This window comes from Emys orbicularis, chromosome 1 (genome assembly GCF_028017835.1).
Source record: "Emys orbicularis isolate rEmyOrb1 chromosome 1, rEmyOrb1.hap1, whole genome shotgun sequence".
NCBI classification, from domain to species: domain Eukaryota; kingdom Metazoa; phylum Chordata; order Testudines; family Emydidae; genus Emys; species Emys orbicularis.
In genome coordinates this window covers 25506925-25527164 of record NC_088683.1, presented here as the reverse complement: position 1 = coordinate 25527164, position 20240 = coordinate 25506925, and positions in this window count along the sequence as shown.

The following is a 20240-nucleotide window of genomic DNA, read 5'->3' as shown; positions in this document are numbered from 1 at the left end:
GTATCTTCTTCATATACTAACCTGCATATTTCATCTACTACTTTATATTTCACAGAGAATATATCTTTCCCAGCTGGAGCAAGACAGGTTTTTAAATACATTTTCAAATGGTTTGTGATCAGTCTTTATATGTAATAGTTTGATCTTTCCTCAAATACACAGTAAAGCTGAGTGACTAAAGCCAGAGTGTGTGTGTGGACCCCCACCCCGCATGGCAGAGCTTAAGAAAACTAAAACAATGACTAGCATGTACTTTTCAATCTGAGTGGTAGATTTCTTTGTTTTATTTGTGGGTGTGTATTCAAATGTATCTGGCTACTTTTCCTGTATAAGTCAACTTGCACTTAGTCCTTTGGAAGATGCATCTACCACCATCTACTGCAGTGTTGGCCCTGTCAACACTGGTTCTCCACTTGTGAGGTACTCCCTTCTCTTGTCATTATATAATGCCTGCATCTGTAAATTTCACTCCATGCATCTGAAGAAGTGAGGGGTTTTTTACCCACGAAAGCTTATCCCCAAATAAATCTGTTAGTCTTTAAGGTGCCACCGGACTCCTTGTTGTTTTTGTGAATACAGACTAACACGGCTACCCAGATACCTACTACCAGTGTAAGTGGCTTAGTTAAAGCATATTACTTTAAAACTTAGATTGGTGATTAGTGCTTTTCAGTGCTGAGATGTTTGTTTCTATTTGTCTTTCCAATGTAATTTTGCTCCATAAGGGCTTATTGATCTCAGATTTGTAATGAGGTTGGCAAATACTTTACCATCATTTTAAATTCATTTTCTATTGTGCAGTGGATAATTCAACTATTCTGTTTTATTTGAAACAGCAGCTAAGCTATCTTGGCTCCATTTATGTCCAATATAGATAACTTTTGCAAGTAAGAGGCATCTACTTTTCAAACTACAGTGTAAGTATTTCTCTTCCTCGGAAAAACTTACCTTACCTTAAAACCTAGCCCTTAGGTATTTAGGTACTGTGACGATGTGGTTCTGGCGGAACCCAACTGAGAGTGCCAACTCAGGACAAATTGCTCAAACAGGGCAGTTACAGCCCAAGGCTGGGGTTTTTCCACCTCTAAGGCACACCAAACCAGCCAGACTAAGAGGACTTCGGTCTCACCCCACTGGCTAACCGCAAGTCTCACAAGCAATCTCCTTAGGCACTCCAGTTTCCCAGTATCACCACCAGTGCCACTCGTTATGGGGACAAATGGTTATGAAAACCAAGACCCCAGTAAAAGAAAAAGGTTCTCCTGATCCCAAAGGACCAAGCCCCAGACCCAGGTCAATATACAAATCAGATCTTACCCACAAATCACGCTGTTGCCAATCCTTTAGAATCTAAAATCTAAAGATTTATTGATAAAAGGAAGAAGATAGAGATGAGAGCTAGAATTGGTTAAATGGAATCAATTACATACAGTAATGGCAAAGTTCTTGGTTCAGGCTTGCAGCAGCGATAGAATAAACTGCAGGTTCAAATCAAGTCTCTGGAATACATCCCCCGCTGGGATGGGTCCTCAGTCCTTTGTTCAGAGCTTCAGCTTGTAGCAAAGTTCCTCCAGAGGTATGAAGCAGGATTGAAGACAAGATGGAGATGAGGCATCCTCCTTATATAGTCTTTTCCAGGTGTAAGAACACCTCTTTGTCCTTACTGTGGAAAATTACAGCAAAATGGAGCCTGGAGTCACATGGGCCAGTCCCTGCATACTTTGCTGAGTCTCAAGGCATATTTGCCTTCTCTCAATGGGTCCATTGTATAGCTGATGGTCCTTAATGTGCCATCAAGCAGGCTAGGCAGAGCTAACACCAGCTTGTCTGGGATGTCACCCAGCAGCATAGCATAAGTTTGAAATACAGACAGTATAGAGCCAATATTCATAACTTCAACTACAAAATTGATACACACATATAGACAGCATAATTATAACCAGTAAACCATAACCTTGTCTAAGACACCCCATTTGACCCCCTTTATACAAGATTTTGGTGCCACTACAGAACCTTGGTTGCAACAATGATCTATATGGTTCCAGATTATAGCAATAACGTCACACCCCCAACGCAAAATTGATGCAGGAAGGGATGACACAAACATCACTGACTGCATCCCAAGAGCTCCCCCATCCTTGGGTTTGTCTCACTACAGCTAGTATTGGGGTTAGAAGCCATATCAGAGTATAACAGAAATGGTTTATCAAAATTATGTTCAACAACATGATTGAACCTCTTTACAAACTCAAGGTAAAACTTGGTTAGAACAATAGTGGATTGGATCTGCTCTTGCAGCATGGTTCCTGTATGTCTCATGTGATCTTGCCAAGAGCTAAAGAAAACAGCTACTTTATCCATACAAGCTCTGGCAAATGTTTGGAACCCAATTAACATTAAATCAATGTAGATATTAATGATGTTCATAGTACAGGAATCTTGGCATTTAGCCGTGAAAGCAATATGGTAGTGTGCCTCAGTTTCCCTTTTCATACAGCACATTAGGTCTGGAATGTCTTTTCTCCTGTGAAAAGTTCCAATACTGTTTACAGGCATCAACTGTGAAACATCAGTATAACAAGGCCTTTTAACATAAAGTGTGTTCTCATGTATTCCTTTTAACATGTCCAAGGGATTTTCCAAAAGATTAGGAACATTGTACATTCTTACAGTTCTTGGTAATAGCAACACATTAGTTACAAAATCACCATTAGCATTAACAACAAATCCATTGCAAGTGTCCATCTACCATCATGGTTGTCATGCCACACCTTTGGCTCAATACCATTGGAGTTTGGGCATTTTAGGGTTAACCTGTTGCTTCCCTTTGCAAAATTCAGTTTTCTCTTTCCTCCTTGTCCTGCAGGATCAAACCCTGATTTCTCTTGCTTAACAGAATTCACTGGCTGATGGGGTGGGCTCTCTGTGCTAACAGCTATTAGCAAGTCCTTCCTCTCCCAGCCAGACAAGTAATTTGCATTACCACAGACAGGAGCCAGTCCACCAGTTTTCATATCCTTAACTGCTATCATTTCCAAGGCTGGACTCTGTCTTAAAGAGATACCACACAAATCCAAAGAGTCTGAGGGTGAGAGTTTGCTTGCTCTCCCCTGCATCCTCAAGCATTCGGCCATAAGACTGTTCTGCTTTGAAACACCAATAACCAAATCTGTCCTCAGACCCTGAGGCACAGACTGCTCACTTAACGAATTAGCATGGAGACAGTCCTGTCCCAACACCATTGTCTTCCCAACAAGCTGGCCACACACAGCCACTTGGTTATAGGGCTGCTTAACTTTCTTAACAGCTCTTACTCCATCTGAGACCTTCTCAAAGCTACCCACACTGGATCTTTCAAAAGGAAAGTCAGTGGATCCATTCACAACAGAAAATTTCTGGCTGTTAGGAACTGAAACTTCCTTGATTAATTTCAGAGTAGCAGCCGTGTTAGTCTGTATCCGCAAAAATAACAGGAGTACTTGTGGCACCTTAGAGACTAACAAATTTATTAGAGCATAAGCTTTCGTGGGCTACAACCCACTTCTTCGGATGCATAAAGAGTGAACCATATATTGAGGAGATATATATACACACACATAACCTCAGCCTAGATCAATCCACACAAGCGGTCCATTTCCTGGACACTACTGTGCTAATAAGCGATGGTCACATAAATACCACCCTGTACCGGAAACCTACTGACCGCTACACTTACCTACATGCCTCCAGCTTCCATCCAGGACACACCACACGATCCATTGTCTACAGCCAAGCTCTAAGATATAACCGCATTTGCTCCAATCCCTCAGATAGAGACAAGCACCTACAAGATCTCTATCAAGCATTCTTAAAACTACAATACCCACCTGCTGAAGTGAAAAAACAGATTGACAGAGCCAGACGAGTACCCAGAAGTCACCTCCTACAAGACCGGGCCAACAAAGAAAATAACAGAACACCACTAGCTGTCACCTTCAGCCCCCAACTAAAACCTCTCCAGCGCATCATCAGAGATCTACAACCTATCCTGAAAGATGATCCTTTACTCTCACAGATCTTGGGAGACAGACCTGTCCTCGCTTACAGACAACCCCCCAACCTAAAGCAAATACTCACCAGCAACCACACATCACTGAACAAAAACACTGACCCAGGAACCTATCCTTGTAACAAAGCCCGATGCCAACTCTGTCCACATATCTATTCAAGTGACACCATCATAGGGCCTAATCACATCAGCTATACCATCAGTGGCTCGTTCACCTGCACATCTACCAATGTGATATATGCCATCATGTGCCAGCAATGCCCCTCTGCCATGTACATTGGCCAAACCGGACAGTCTCTACGCAAAAGAATTAATGGACACAAATCTGACATCAGGAATCATAATACTCAAAAACCAGTGGGAGAACACTTTAACCTGTCTGGCCATTCTTTGACAGACCTGCGGGTGGCTATCTTAAAACAGAAAAACTTCAAAAACAGACTCCAACGAGAGACTGCTGAGCTGGAATTGATATGCAAACTAGACACAATCAACTCAGGGCTAAATAGGGATTGGGAATGGCTGAGCCATTACAAACATTGAATCTATCTCCCCTTGTAAGTATTTTCACACTTGCTTCTTATCAAACTGTCTGTACTGAACCATCTTGATTATCACTTCAAAAGTTTTTTTTCTCTTACTTAATTGGCCTCTCAGAGTTGGTAAGACAACTCCCACCTGTTCATGCTCTCTGTATGTGTGTGTATATATATCTCCTCAATATATGGTTCACTCTTTATGCATCCGAAGAAGTGGGTTGTAGCCCACGAAAGCTTATGCTCTAATAAATTTGTTAGTCTCTAAGGTGCCACAAGTACTCCTGTTATTTTTCCTTGATTAAATCACTCTCACACCCTTCAGTTGCAGGGAACTGCTTGCACAGATTACCATGAGGATTCCTTTCCCCAGGAGCTTTTCTAAGCAGCAAATCACCCCTCACAGAAATTTTGCCCTTACCCTCTTCACCTAGGGATTGCTCTAAAGGAACACTTCCCTGAGCAACAACAGACTTTTTCTGGGTCTTACTTACATCCAGGATCACCTTTGGCCCATCAGGCAGATTTCTACACAATCCCCTTTCAGGCCAACCCATAGACTTCCTAGATAAAAGGTTAGAAACATTTCCCTTCCCTTTGCCACACACAAGTTCAGGAATCTTTTCCTTCTTGCTACAAGTTTCCACACCATCAGTAGGTAACACAACCAAATCACCTTCATGCTCTCCTTGTGCCCTGGCTAGGGTATTACCCTGATTAGACAGAGTTGTTACACCCTTTACCAACCACACACTAGCAATAGGCAAAATATAAGCACCAGAATTGTCTGGTCTCTGGGATTTTGCTAAGACACTAACTGGATGCAACTTAGTTACAGTGCCATTCTCCCCAGCAGACACAGACTTAGGACCATTCCCTTCCTGGGCTTTAGTTGAATTCAGAACCAACTCTGAGACAACTGCACTATTCTCAACCATCACAGGCTGAAAGGCACCCTCTGTCTGCTCCACAGACAAAGAAGAGCTGGAGAAACCTTCCCCTTTACCAGACACACAGCTCGGGATCTCATTTCCCTTGTCCCAGCACACAGGGCTGTTCACAGACAACTGCTTGGAGACTGAGGTAGCTTCCTCCATAGGCAAGTCAATACCCCTGACAGATACAGGCACATTTCCTTCACTATCAGTATTCTCCACACAGGAAACAGGTAAGGTATAGGGACATTCATCTTCCACTATCCCTGCCTTCCCAAACTGCTGACTAGACAAAGCCATCAGCTCACAAGGCTGCCTTGGCTCCTCCAAACTTTTCCTGCCTTCCTCTCCTTTGTCCCAGCACACAGGGCTGATTACAGACAAAGACTGGGAGAGTGGGGCAGCTTCCTTACCAGGCACCTTGCCACTCCCAACAGATAAACTGCTCTTCTTACTACACTGAGCCACGGCCAGCAAATCACAGTTACCCTTTTCAGGTTCACTTTTACAAGCTGTACTAGCCACCAATGCATCACCCATCAAAAATCCACCCTTTCCTTCCTCAGTTAGGGCTTCCACCTGACCATCCACTTTCATCTGCTCCAGAGAAACATTTTCCTGCCCAATAAGATTTTGCTGCTCTTGATTTAACTCCAGATTCACTTCTGAGACATTAGACCGACATTCAGAAACTTCATTTACAGACAAATAGCTCTTCTCAGACAAACCTTTGGAGCAACCCTCCCCAGGCAAATCATTGCCCACAATAGACAGAGGTTTAAGATCATTCCTGTCCTGTGACTGACTACCTGGACTGAACAAAGCTTTAACATTTTCCCCAATCAAAAGATCCTTAGGCAATAACTTCCTTACGCCAGCTATAACCTCATGCTTAGCACCATTCCATCCAAGGTGGATTCTGGCTAAAGGCACACTTACAGTAAACTCATAGAGGACTACAACATTCACACTCTGATTTGGTAAATAATCTTCCTCTTTGACAAGATCTGCTTTAACAAGAGTGATGTTAGAAGCCATAATTTGCCCTAAACAGCTTTCACCATTGACTTTTACATTCTCTGTGAATATTTCACTACCACTCCCATACAGAGCATTGGCACAAGTTATGGAGCCACCCTCTACTGAACACACAGTAAAAGCATTTACATAAAAGGTGGCAGTATTGGGGTACATTTGGTTACACCCAGACAACTGCTCAGAGCTATACAACATACCAACATTGTTATAAACTGGACTTTCAAGAGGATACAATTTCTGCTTTTCTTCCCTTGCTTTTTTGACTTGGAGCTGAAATCTTTGCACTTTTGCCTCAGCTTCTAGTTCCTGCAATCGAATTTCTGCCAGTCTTTGTTCATGCTCAAGTTGCAGTTTACTTGCTGCCTTTTGCATTCCAATTGCTTCTGCAGCTTCTGTGGCATCTCCTGCCTTCTGATCACTGGCCATTAACAGATCTCTCAGTTCTTGGTTTGTAGCTTTCTTTCTAAAGCTTATCCCCTTTTCTGAACACAAATCTTTTAGGGCTTTTTTGTCAAGGCCCTCATATGCTCTTTGCTCAGCCATTGCAACTGTTCTTTAACCAACCAAACTCTCAATCCCAAAATTCAAATTTGGATAGCGTGGGGTTCTGACCCAAAGCTTAATTGACCTGGTTCTGTGGATCCCAGCACGACTACGCCACTGTGACGATGTGGTTCTGGCGGAACCCAACTGAGAGTGCCAACTCAGGACAAATTGCTCAAACAGGGCAGTTACAGCCCAAGGCTGGGGTTTTTCCACCTCTAAGGCAAACCAAACCAGCCAGACTAAGAGGACTTCGGTCTCACCCCACTGGCTAACCGCAAGTCTCACAAGCAATCTCCTTAGGCACTCCAGTTTCCCAGTATCACCACCAGTGCCACTCGTTATGGGGACAAATGGTTATGAAAACCAAGACCCCAGTAAAAGAAAAAGGTTCTCCTGATCCCAAAGGACCAAGCCCCAGACCCAGGTCAATATACAAATCAGATCTTACCCACAAATCACGCTGTTGCCAATCCTTTAGAATCTAAAATCTAAAGATTTATTGATAAAAGGAAGAAGATAGAGATGAGAGCTAGAATTGGTTAAATGGAATCAATTACATACAGTAATGGCAAAGTTCTTGGTTCAGGCTTGCAGCAGCGATAGAATAAACTGCAGGTTCAAATCAAGTCTCTGGAATACATCCCCCGCTGGGATGGGTCCTCAGTCCTTTGTTCAGAGCTTCAGCTTGTAGCAAAGTTCCTCCAGAGGTATGAAGCAGGATTGAAGACAAGATGGAGATGAGGCATCCTCCTTATATAGTCTTTTCCAGGTGTAAGAACACCTCTTTGTCCTTACTGTGGAAAATTACAGCAAAATGGAGCCTGGAGTCACATGGGCCAGTCCCTGCATACTTTGCTGAGTCTCAAGGCATATTTGCCTTCTCTCAATGGGTCCATTGTATAGCTGATGGTCCTTAATGGGCCATCAAGCAGGCTAGGCAGAGCTAACACCAGCTTGTCTGGGATGTCACCCAGCAGCATAGCATAAGTTTGAAATACAGACAGTATAGAGCCAATATTCATAACTTCAACTACAAAATTGATACACACATATAGACAGCATAATTATAACCAGTAAACCATAACCTTGTCTAAGACACCCCATTTGACCCCCTTTATACAAGATTTTGGTGCCACTACAGAACCTTGGTTGCAACAATGATCTATATGGTTCCAGATTATAGCAATAACGTCACAGGTACCTAAAGTTTCAAGTTTTTTTTTCCCCTTGGTTTCTCAAAACACCTAACACACACTAACCAGCTAGATGCCTAACACTCTAAATACCTTTAAAAAAATCTGGTCCCAAATGTCATGGAGGCTTGGTGTGTCAAGCGGGGCTGTCCCCGTTTCCCCAGTGCAGCATCATCAGGATTCCCTGTTGAGTTGAACAATCATGATCAGGGGATTCAGGACCCCTGACAGGGCAGAGCAACCAGGCACTCTGTGATCCTGAGCCTCCTGGTTGGGGTAGACAATAGTAGTTGGGGGCTCTGGCCCTCTGGGCTGGGCAGAGCAGGGCAGGGCAGAGCAATCAATCTGTAGTCCCAGGAAGTGGGGCAGAGCAAACACTCAGTCTATGTAGCCCCATAGTCATAGTCAGTAATAGTAGCCCCGCCTAGTGGCAAGTGTGTGTGTGTGTGTGTGTGGGGGGGGGGGGGGGGTGTTAGGGCAACCCAGCCTACCCTGTTCCACTGGGTTCCAACCCAGGGCCCCATGGAGCTATAAAGGGTTCAGGCATTGGCTCCTGGGTCACTTTCTATCATAAGGCCCATCCTGGGCACCTGCTTGGCTGACAGTGGCTCAGTGTCCCTATCAGTCTGGTAGTTCACAGCATAGTCCATGATCCAATAGCCTGGAGAGCAGACAGTTTCTCTGCAGGGGCCTGCAGCACAAACCCTTCCTCCTCCTTAGCCAGCCCCAACTGAGCGGGTTGCTCCTTTTATTGGTCTCCTCCACCTGGAGCTTGTGCAGCAAGGGCGAGAGGTGTGGTCTCCTAGGCCCACAGTGGTTGGTCAGCCCTTGTTTGCCCAGTGCAGGGTTGATACACCCCGTCACACCAAGTCTTTCTCAGAAGCTTCTCAGGATCAGAACTAATACCAAGTGGAATTCACTGACATTTTGGGTGTAAAAGTTTACTATCTTAGAAATCACTAACTTAGAGCTTGATTTATGTAACTTAACCTGCCAAATTACAGGTCTTGCATACAATACTGAATATTGTTGCTCCTCGGTCACTGTGGGTAATTTTTTCAAAAGCACCTAAGTCCCTTGTGTGCTTTTGAAAATTCTGTCCTTTGTCTAGAATATAAACTATGCTTTGCTATAGGCTTCTGTACAGTTTTTATGTAAGTACTTAGTTGGGGCTCATTACCACAGTATCAGAACATCTGTCCTCAGTAACATTTTCTTTGCAATAACATTTAACATGTATTATATTCCAGCATCCAGCTTTAAAGGCAAAGGGTCGGATCCTCAGCTGCAGTAAACCTACTTCAGTGGAGCTGATTGATTTATCCTGTTTTAGGTTCTAGTCATAACTACCATTTAATATTCACAGTATTTCCCAATACGAAACAGTTTGTTCTGCAGTCAGGCTACCTACCAAAAGATTTGCCACTTCCAATAATTTGTCTGTAGGACATTATTTCTGCTTGTGCATTCATAGCATATTTGACCAAATATGAGGCGTTTTTTTTGGTTTGTGTGCTCAACCACATCAATAGCATTAGTGGGAGTTGGACTGGGTCCCTAGTGCAAGGATTTTGTTTCTTAAATTTCCTTCATTATAGATTTTTCTGAAATATGAACTAGCTGTTTGTTCTGTACTGGATCACCCAGACCCCCAAACTGTGCTTTTCTGTTGCTATGAGAGCCAGGAGAATAGCTAATTGTTTGGTTTGCTAACCACTCTGGGGGGAAAAGAAGGGGTTGAATCAAAAAACTGAAAATGTCATTATGGGTCAAACAATACATTTAATTTGACCTGAAACAAAAATGTTTCCTTTTCATTGAGCATCTAAAAACCTAAAACAGGAAATGTTTCAAATGGAGAAATCTAAGTTTCATTTTGAAAGTGTCAAAACAAAACGTTCAGATTTTGAATTTCATTGTCCCTAAATGAATAGGTTGAAGTTGACATTAATTCGTGGAATGTTTCAGTGTTGCCAAATCTGCATTTTTCTCCAAAGTTTCAGTTGAAAAACCACTACCCACCCCTAGTTACTATTCTAGATATGTTTATTGCTCAGATTAAGGTTAAATCAACTTCCCATAAGAGGTCTGTATGATTCTTTTGTATTCTACATATACATCTTTTATTAAACCAGTTTAAGCCTTGTGCTCCTATTTCATGTCATGAGTTTTCAGGTGTGGGATTGTTGTGCATTACATCATTTGGAAATTAGCTTATAGCGTACGATGTCACTGACCTATTACCTGGCTTATAGTGGATGATCATTAGAAAACATTTGGTGGCATTATACAATCTTAATCACATCCAGTGTAAGTTTCAGCAGCTGAGTGTTTTATATTTCAATAGTGCATCAACCTTTCATTTTAACTCATGAGTTTTGTAACTGTACATTTGTCACTTCAGTAATGCAGACATATATGCTTGTGTGAACCCACGGGCAAGATGCCTTAGTCAGGTTTGTGATGCTGTGGAAATGCTGTTTGTACTCAGATTTAACTAAGATGCTCCACCAGCAGATCAAGCAGGCAGGGCATGTAATTCACATGGCACTAGGACAGATATCTTCAGAATATAGGCAGAATAATATTAGGCTTCCAAACATAAGTCTACAACAGCTAAAAGCTGAAAGTGAACAGGCTTCCAGTCTTGTCCATTGTTTCCCTAAAAGCCAAGCTATTTTATATAAAAATATGTATAATTTACACACCCACACATACATTCACACTAATTACATAGCCATGCGATAAGATTTGGTATAAATAACCATTTAGAGACAAGGTGGGTGAGGCAATATCTGCAAGGCTCTGTATAACCTTAAAAGCTTGTATCTCTCTCCAACAGAATTTGGTCCTATAAAAGATATTGTCTCATCCACCTTGTCCTGAATATCCTGGGACCAACACTGCATAAATAACCATTTGTTTATGCTGTTACAATACAATTCAAAAGCTACTGTGGTCCTTCAGTCACTCTTATTTGTAAGACCTACTTTTACCAGCTGAGAATTTAGTTAGTTATTCTGCCAAGGATGCCTGATATCAGACTAAACCATGCTGATTTCATATTTATTATATTATATCAGGATTCTTTTATAATTAACTCTATTTTCATGCATCTTGATTAAGATGGTGTGTACTAGTATACATGACTGTTGAAGACAAATAGAACATTATCATCAGGTTTTTTGGCTTCACTCTGAGATCACAAAAAAATAATTTGTATATGCACCACACAACAATTCAGTAAGTAATCATTTGTACTTTTTATGTATAGGATACAATAAATCTCAAAACTCTTTACAAAAGTGGTTAGGTATTTTCCCATTTTAAAGTGAGGAAAACAAAGCAAAAAGGTCTGAAATTTTGTATTGCAGTATGGCACCATTATCCTGGACACTGCATTTTTAGGCTATATTGGAGAATCATAATATCTTATGTTCTGTAATTACTGATGCGTTGTAGATTCACCTAGTGGAGATCTAGCGTATGTAACCAAAATTTAGTTGATTCTCCAATGCCCAGTGTTCACATCTCTGCCTGTGCAAAGGGAATGTGAAATAGCTGTAAAATACTATTTTGTGGGAGCACTCTAATCTCATGCTGAGCTCTTTTCAATCTAAAAGTTTAGTCTCTGGGGCCACCGGACCCTAGAGTGTGAACAAAGCTATGATTTTCTGCCTCATAGCAGCTCCATATGCGTTCTCTGCTCAAAACGGACTCCTCTTCATCTATGCCTTCCCTTATTATGCTGAGCCCTTAGAGCATGAGTAGGTTGAGTTAGCGTTCCTACCCTAGCTGCCACATGTATTGTGTCTGTGACTGCCATCACCTTCTTAACAGGCTAGGACCTGCTGCTTGTAGTCATGATTCGAGTTAATGAGTTACCGCCATGATGCCATCACACTTGCAACCACAAGGTGAAAGTTTATTAGAATGGGTCCAGCAAGCCTAGAGCTCACATATATTGTTTGCTAAGTAGTGATGGTCGGCAGGAAGGACCAAACAAAAGGTGAAACAGCACATGAGCTGTTTGTCTGACATACAGTGAACAACGCATGACTACTCCATCCACCAGAACAAGTGTACTAGCTGGACTAAACTGCCACCTATGAGTGTGTGTGAATTTCAAAGTAGTACTCATGAACAATTTGTTCACTTTCCCTCTAATCATTAAGATGCTTTCACATAGACAAGGCATCACAGCCCATATAAGTAGGAGGCAACTGGATAAATGCAGGAGAGCTTCCCTTGAAGTATCAAAGAATCTGTGTTGCTCATCTAAGTGGAGGACACCAACACCAGCTCACCTACACATGCAGTCAGTGAAGTCACAAAAGAGGGGCACTTCCTCAGGAGTGAATATCAATTACCAACGGCCCTGTTAGAGGGACAGACCATCACAGGTTAGTGCACATAGGTTATTTGTCAAAGTAAGAGACCTCCTGTACTGGGGGCCTGATTCTGTTCTCACTTCCAGCAATGTAACTATTGACTCCAGTGGAATCACTCCTTATGACATGGCAGTGCTTTTCCCCACCAGCCTGACAAGTGGACAAAGCTACACTGAGGCTACGTCTTCACTTCCCGCCTGAATCGGCGGGTAGAAATCGATCTCTCGGGGATCGAATTATCGCGTCTCATCGGGACGCGACAATCGATCCCCGAATCGACGTTTGTACTCCACCAGCACAGGTAGGAGTAAGCGCCGTTGACGGGGGAGCCGCGGAGTCGATTTGCTGCCATCCTCACAGCGGGGTAAGTCGGCTCGGATACGTTGAATTCAGCTATGCTATTCGCGTAGCTGAATTTGCGTATCTTAAATCGACCCCCCCTCCCCCGTAGTGAGGACGTAGCCTGAGTCTCCTTTAAAAGGTTTATTGTCCAAATATAAGCAAATTAAAAAAAACCCACAGTCCCGCCACTCACCCTTTGTCCTAGGGTTTCATGGCCTCCTCTCCCTAGGGTGCTAGCAATTTTGCTTCTTGCTGTTGCCTAGTCCTAGCCAGCTTTCTCCTCAACCACTCCTTATTCAGCCAGCTCTGCTGTTCTTCTGGAACAGCAACCACCCTGGATACCTGGCTCCAGGGGCTCTCTCCAGATAATCATTCCTCCTCCCCTTGCCATCTGACAGGTCATTATAGCCCCAGGTGTAGCCCTGCTCCCTTTAATTGGCTCAACCGAGCCCACCTGCTCTGACATAGGGCAACTGGACCTACATTTTTACAGGGACCAGCTACCCTGTGATACTCCTGATTTACACAGGTGTAAGTGAGAACAGAAGCAGGGATCTATTGCAATTGGATCCTGTTCAATATATTACCTTTGCTTTCGGCTTCTTTAGTAAAAGCATTCCTGTTTAGTTTTCTCAGCATAAGCCTGTAGTATAGTTTTGTTCTATGCTTTGAAAAAGGATTTTTCTTTCCTCTTTTAAACAGAAGCCACTAATATTCTTTGTTCTGACTTTTTCTCCTCTTTTATCTCCTAAACTGCAGCTTCTGTCTAGCGTGTATAATCCTAGCCAGCTGCCTACTAATGTTTATCTTTTCCTTTCTTCCCCTTCTGGTCTTTCTGTCTCTCTTCTCGGCAGATTGGTGTGGAGTGGCGCAGGTGCCTGATACTGTGGAGACTCGGATATTATTATTTTGCGGATACAGACTAACACGGCTGCTACTCTGAAACCTATCGGATATTATGGTAATGAGTGTGATGGATAGATTCAGCTCCCTATTCATGGGGGCTAAAAGCTTCCTGAAAAGTTCCCATGCCACCAAGACGAAAGTTGCCAAGAGTGTGAGAGGAGAATCCAGCTTCCAATTCACCAACCAGGAAACTCATCATCTTCCGCTGTTGACTGCGAATCAGATGAGTTCCAGATGAGCATGGAAAACCTCAGGAACTGTAATTCTGAACCCAAGGGGCTCAAGTGGGAACATAGGAAGGCAGCAATTGCTATCTACATTTTATCTACGACGCTGACTGAACCATGCTCACCCATTTCTGATCTGAAATCACTTTACATGCATTGGCCAGATCCTTAGCTGGTGTATATTGGTGTAGCTCCTATTGACTTCAATGGAGTTATGTCCATTCACAGCTGAAGAGCTGGCCCATTAATCCAAACTCTCCAAAGCTACTGTAGGGTGGGTAAGGTTAAATTATATCTGTTTCATGGAAAATAAGTCACAGCATTATTCAGGGTCTGATCCAAAGCCCTTTGAAGTAAATGGAAAGACTTGCTGAAGTTCACCAAGTCAATGGCAGTCAGGAACAGAACCCAGGAGTCCTGGTTCTCAGCCTAGTGGTCTAATCACTAGGCCACAATGTAATAGAACATAGAAATTTTCCTTTATTTCCTTGATCTTATTTTTTTTTAAATGGCCTTTAAATTAGTTGAATTGTAGGGAAAATATCTACCTACATTCAGCCTATTAAGCTAGACAGGAAATTTGCTTTGTGTGTGTGAGCTAGAAGATTAACATTACATTATCATAGGAGGTCGCAAGTTAGAATGAATCAGATAAATGTTTCAAATGGCAAGTCATGTCAAACTAATACCACAGGCCTTAACAAATGGCACCTTCTTGTTAACAAACTGATCTAATTGTAGTTAAAAGGTTACTGACAAGAGGGTCTGACTAGAGCACCATCTTGCAGGCTGTGAAAAGCATCTCCCTGGGGAGCCACTGACCTTTCCCAGGGGAGGAGCTATCAAGGCTGATAAGTCAGTCACTTCCATAAAACAGTTATCCATTCAATTAGTAGCTGACTCCTAATGGCTGAATGGCAGTTCTGGGGCAGATGGGATGGAGTAGAGTTCTATCGTTATGGAAAGTTACTGTCTCTTTTCTTTGCATTTCTCATGTGAGTTTGAGGTTCATAAATACCCTACTGCAGGGGAAGTAATAAATACCCTTGCTACAAAAGCTAGCCTATGGACCCTTGCAAAGGAGAATCTCAGGCTGCAGCTGCACTATGCACCACTGATTGTTGTGTGTGGGGTAAGTGTAACTACAGGCTGTGTCCACACTGTGGTGTGTAGCTACATGTCACTGAAAGGCTCTGGTGGGGGGAGGCAGCAGGGAAAGGCTGAGAGTTTCCATAGCGTGGAGAGGTTGGAACCTTTCCCTGCGTGGGGGATAGGCTGCAGCAGTGAGGAGCTGGTGCAACCTCCCACCCCCACCCCCAGAGTCTTTTCCTGCAGCAGGGAAGGACTCCAGCAGCAGTGAACTGGCATATGTACCCACCCCCATTGGATGTGTCTTTGCTCTAGTCTCCTAAGCCAGGTCTCACTGGCTGCCCTGCTATTTATACCCATGCTAAGGGGGCTACACCAGTATGTTCTGTACACGCCATGGAAAGAGGCATGCAGTGTACATGCATTTTTTTAAAAATGGAAACTGAAGGTAAGGGTCAGATCCTTGGCTGCTATAAATCAATACAGCTCTCTTGACTTCAACAGAGCTATGACGACCTATTTACTTTGTAAACATGAAGCTTCTCCTTTACAATGACCCATAGGCCAACTCTCCTAGCAAGGTCAGTACCTGAGACACTACACGCTCCCTGAGCCTCATCTGTGCTTCCATGAGCACCAAACATAAATAAAAACAACTGACACAGCTCTAAGTAAAAACTGATCAGTCCTGAGAGTTAAACCATTTCCAAAACAATGTGTAGAATGATACAACTCGAATACATTTGACAAAAGCGTGATCTGATCAAGGATATTCTTAGAATAGAAAGAATTTATTTAATACATTTATTACAAATATACATTCAGCTTTAAATGTTCATCTGTGATATGTCAGCCATGTACCATGTCTCCCACACACAATGTTACAACATACATAGCTGATATTCATAGAATCATAGGACTGGAAAGGACCTCAAGAGGTCATCTATTCCAGTCCTCTGCATTCATGGCAGGACTAAATATTCTCTAGACCATTCCTGACAGGTGTTTGTCTAACCTGCTTTTAAAAATCTCCAATGATGGAGATTCCACAACCTCCCTAGGCAATTTATTCCAGTTCTTAACTATCCTGAGAGTTAGGAAGTTTTTACTGATGTCCAACCTAAACCTCCCTTGCTGCAATTTAAACCCATTGCTTCTTGTCCTATTCTCAGAGGTTAAGAAGAACAATGCTTCTCCCTCCTTCTTGTAACAACCTTTTATGTACTTGAAAACTGTTATCATGTCTCCTCTCAGTCTTCTCTTTTCCAGACTAAACAAACCCAATTTTTTCAATCTTCCCTCATAGATCATCTTTTCTAGACCTTTAATCATTTTTGTTGCTCTTCTCTGGACTTTCTCCAATTTGTCCACATCTTTCCTGAAATGTGGCACCCAGAACTGGACACAATACTCCAGTTGAGGCCTAGTCAGCGCAGAGTAGAGTGAAAGAATTACTTCTCGTGTCTTGCTTATAACACTCCTCCTAATACATCCCAGAATGATGTTCGCTTTTTTTGCAACAGCGTTACACTGTTGACTCATATTTAGCTTGTGGACCACTATGACCCCCAGATCCCTTTCCGCAGTACTCCTTCCTAGGCAGTCATTTCCCATTTTGTATGTGTGCAAGTGATTGTTCCTTCCTAAGTGGAGTAATTTGCATTTGAATTTCATCCTATTTACTTCAGGCCATTTCTCCAGTTTGTCCAGATCATTTTGAATTTTAATCCTATCCTCCAAAGCACTTGCAACCCCTCCCAGCTTGGTATCATCTGCAAACTTTATAAGTGTACTCTCTATGCAATTAACTAAATCATTGACGAAGATATTGAACAGAATTGGACCCAGAACTGATTCCTGCGGAACCCCACTCATTATGCCCTTCCAGCATGACTGTGAACCACTGATAACTACTCTCTGGGAAGGGTTTTCCAACCAGTTTTGCACCCACGCAGATACGATAACGAAGGATTCCTGTAGCAAAGTTTAGTGAATACTACAATTGATTTGTAAACATTTGTTTGAATTTGAAAGCCAAATTTCAATTCAACACTGTTCACAGCAGGATCTGGAAGAATATTGAAAGCAATTATTTAACAAGCATTTTAATAGGAAAAGTTAGCAACATTTGCTGAATATATTATGCAACGGATATGTTAGCAAATTAGTCACCCAGTGTCATAGGGATCTGGAATCTCAGCACTTTGAGATTCTAAGCCAGTGGAATTTTTCAGACAAAGTTGATCCGATTGTACAGCATAAACAAATACTGAGATGAAAAAACTTCATTAATGGGTTACTTTGAAGGTGCGGAGTGCTTTTATTTTGTTAACTTTCTTGCTGCCAAAGGAGCCACTGCTTGGCATTACAAAATATACTGGGCCATATTTTCCATCATTTGAAGTCTTTACATCAAGACTGGGTGGCTTTCTAAAGATTCACTCTGGTTCAACCATAAATTATTTGGCTTGAGGAAGGAATCACTGGGTGAAATTCTATGGCTTGTCTCCTGCAGGAGGGAAGACTAGATGATCAGAAAGGTCCCTTTTGGCTTTATATATGAATCTGTATTCCAAATTGACTCCCAACTCATTGTCTTCAGCTGGGATACAGGATTTACTCCATGTCAATAATGCTTCAGGGAAAGCAGCATCTCAGTGAGATTTTATCCCATTCTCTAGCTATATAACCTCTTACCTTACATGAGTACAGCTATCAGGGCCGGCTCCAGGCACCAGCGCAGCAAGCAGGTGCTTGGGGCGGCCAATGGAAAGGGGCGGCACGTCCGGCTCCTCAGCGGCAATTCGATGGTGGGTCCCTCAGTCCCTCTCGGAGGGAAGGACCTGCCGCCGAATTGCCACCGAAGAATGAAGCGGCAGCGGCTTTTTAAAATTTTTTTATTTTTCTGCCGCTTGGGGTGGCAAAAACGCTGGAGCCGGCCCTGACGGCTATGAAATGGAGCAGGGTGAAAGCCATTGGGCCCGATTCTCCTTCCAGCTAAATCAGTGGTTCTCAAATTTTTGCACCGGTGACCTCTTTCATACAGCAAGCCCCTGAGTGCGACCCCCCCTTATAAATATAAAAATGTGTTTTTAATGTAACTCTATTATAAATGTTGGAGGAGAAGCAGGTTTTGGGGGTGGAGGCTGACCTCGTGACCCCCCACGTAATAACCTAGCAACCCCCTGAGGGGTCACGACCCCCAGTTTGAGAATCCCTGAGCTAAATCAAAAGTAACCTCACTGAAATCAGTGGTGTTACACCAGTGATAAACCAATCTGAGGGAGAGGAGAAACAAGCCCACTTGTTTAAGAGCCTGTAATTTCACATTAGATTTGTCAAATCACAATGAACATTCCAAGTGACACATTCGTGATGAATTCCCCATATACAAATATTGTAACTTTAATCACATTTATTCATTATGTTCCAGATACAAACTAAAGAAAGAGCTTCAATTTCCTGCATGAGGAACTGGAGAGGATCTGTTTTGCCTGATAAATGGTGTTGCCCGTATCTAGCGCCTCTGATTGTGAACACTGTTTTGGGATTTTGAATCATGGAACAAATGACAAATGTGCAGTGTAGGTGTCAAATGTATGGCTGGAGGCCCCTGCATTAGTTTGGAATCACTGAGCCACTAAGTACCATTAACAGCCAAGGTGATACCAGCTGCACTCTGAAGTTTTTACCAATGCATTTAACACTGAACTTTAGAGAGACATATCCATCTAACTGCAGACTTTGGCTGTGAATTGTACACTATTATTATCAGTTATCCATTGAAGTCCATCTCCTTCCATATTTCCTGCGCCTGCAGCCCTTCCTGTCACCAACTCCGCACCACTACGTGGGGCTATACATGTGATAAACACATGATTCTCCTTCTTGTCCAATCGGTAGATGTGTAATTATAGCCTAATTGTGTTATGTAATGTTAAGAAAGACTATAAAAGAAAGCTTGTAATAAACAGAGTTGGAGTCATCTTGAGTCAGCTTGCAACCACATTGGTCGTGTGCTTTATCCGACCCGTATTGCATCCCCACAAATGGTGACCCCGACGTGATTCGACTTGGACATCAAGGCAGCCGATTAAAGCCTAAAAAAGAAAAGGAAGGTACTGAAGATGAAAATGAGGAAACTTCCAAAAGCAATAATGCAAAGAGGAAAAAGAAGAAGAAAAAGCATGAGAGGAATAATACAGCTCGGGTGGAAATAAATGGAAATGGTAATCATAATGAAGAAGAAAAACAAACACATATAAAGAAACAAAAACATAAGCATGCAGAAGAACCTTACACCAGAACAAAAAGAATGAAATATATAAAAACATCTGCAGCCACAGAAACTAAAAAAAAAAAAGTGAGGATGCAGCCATGGAAACTGAAGAAATTGGGGATGCAGATAAAGACTGTCCAAATTCTCCTATCACGTATGCAAACACAGCCGACTGAAGCGTTCGGTGAGAAAAGGCGGAGGTGGCAGCCGCGGCAGGAGGTACCGGAGGATACTGGCTCCTGGTCGTCCGAGAGAGGCGTTCATGAGCTCACAGGTGAGCGGCTGCATTCGATGGCAGCCGCGGCAGGAGGTACCGGAGGATACCGGCTCCTGGTCGTCCGAGAGAGGCGTTCGTGAGCTCACAGGTGAGCGGCTGCATTCGATGGCAGCCGTGGCAGGAGGTACCGGAGGATACCGGCTCCTGGTCGTCCGAGAGAGACGTTCGTGAGCTCACCGGTGAGCGGCTGCATTCCACAAAATGGGCTCTGCTTTGTCTGCAGAGGAGGAGACGGTGCATAATTTTATTACGCATCGCTGAAAAAAAAAAGGGAGAGAAGCTTCCCTCTGACGCTTTGTCCCGTTTACTGAAATGGGGACAAAGACGCGGGTTTTTGTTATACCAGCAACTTATGAAGTGTATCTTGTAACAAATTTAATGGGTGCTGACTTGAATAACATTGTAAAGTGCCAGAAGCTAACAGATGACCATA